This window comes from Apteryx rowi, unplaced genomic scaffold, assembly GCF_003343035.1.
Source record: "Apteryx rowi isolate R43461 unplaced genomic scaffold, aptRow1 scaffold_530, whole genome shotgun sequence".
Taxonomy (NCBI): Eukaryota; Metazoa; Chordata; class Aves; order Apterygiformes; family Apterygidae; genus Apteryx; species Apteryx rowi.
Window position 1 is genome coordinate 613,550 of NW_020450795.1, and position 1,523 is coordinate 615,072.

Sequence of the window (1,523 nt, forward strand, 5' to 3'; positions counted from 1 at the left end):
CCCCCGTGCACGGAGCTGCCCGTGCAGCCACGCGGGCCTGGCCCCACTTGCCACCCCTCCATGTGGCTTGCCCAGCCCGGGGCAGACAGCACAGAGGGCATTGCCACCGGCTCCGGCTCTGCTCGCACGGTGCCCCAGGGCCGCCCCTCCGCGAGCCCCGCTGCCCCGGGGCGGGGGGGTCCCTGGACACAAAGGGCAGGAAGCGGTGGCCCCCCCGTGGCCCCTTTTGTGTCCTGGCGGGTGGCGAGGCAGCGCTGGGCACGGCTGTCAGGGCGCATTTTCCACCCCAGCCCTGAGCCCCTTTGCCCGCCGGGCTGGAACACGGCGCTTTGTCAGGGAATCGATGCCCCTCGCCGGGGCCTTTTCTCCTGCCCGAGATGGGAACTGGCAGGTCGACAAGAGGCCCCAGCCCCGGCGCTCCGTGGTGCTGCAYCGCGGGCCAGGGCCTGGCCTCCGGCACTGGGGTGGGAGCAGGGTCCGGAGGGGGCGTGCAGCCCCCCGAAGGGCCGGGAGCAGGCGATGCTGCAGGAGGAGGTCGCCCCTTGCACAGCGCCCGGGACCCCGCCGCGGCCAGCTGCCATTGCCCTGGCCCTGCAGGCTGCTGAGGGGGGAGGCAGAGCCGCACCGGAGCATCCGCTGGGAGACAGGGAAATGGCTCCGTGTCACTATGGAAACAGGGCCGCCAGCTCCGTCACCACCGAGGGGGAGAGGCACGTGCCAAGCCCGGGGGGAGCGGGGTGCCGGGGCGAGCCCCCACCCCATGCGTACCACCGCCGCCGGGGTCCCACGCGCGGCCCCAGCCTGGGCACCGCGGCCCTGTCGCCTCCCCACTGCTCCCGCCCTGCCGAACCCGCTGGGCACCGGAGCAGCTTTGCACCCTGCCATGGCGCCTGGGATGCCCCATGCTGCAGTGCCTGGGACGCTCCGGGCCAGCTCTCGATCAGGTCACCGATGCCACAGGGCGCGATGCCGCCCGGCCGTGCAGCTCTGCCCCGGTGCAGCCAGTGTGAGGCTGGAGCCGGCGCTTCCATGAGCCGCCGTCTGATGATGCGCATTGTCAAGGTTATAATTTAGCAAAACGCTCAGCAGGGGCTTTGGAGGGAGCCGGCCCGCGCCAGCTAATTATGCCGAGTGGCACACACCGAGCCCACGCCTGCCATAGCAATGAGGGCACACGGTGGGACGGAGAGCAGGCGTGTGCGGTGCACGCAGGCCCCCGCGCAGAGGAAGGGCCGCCACCGGCGCGCACGGCCCAGGTCCCGCTGCACTGGGCGGGAGCACGGCCCCGGCTGCCTCTGCCTCCCCTGCTCTGCCCTTCTCCTTGCTCAGACCGGCAGGTCCCATCCGGAGCCGCGATGGGGCAATGCACCGAGGGGCTCGGCGCTGCCCCAGCCCCATCCTGTGGCCGCCTGGCGAGCTTCCCTCCCCACTGCCGCCGGCCGATTCCTGCTGACAGGGTCAGGGTCGGCGCAGAGGGCACCGCTGCTTATCTCCGCTGGCTGGGGGCCAGACCGGTGTGGCGG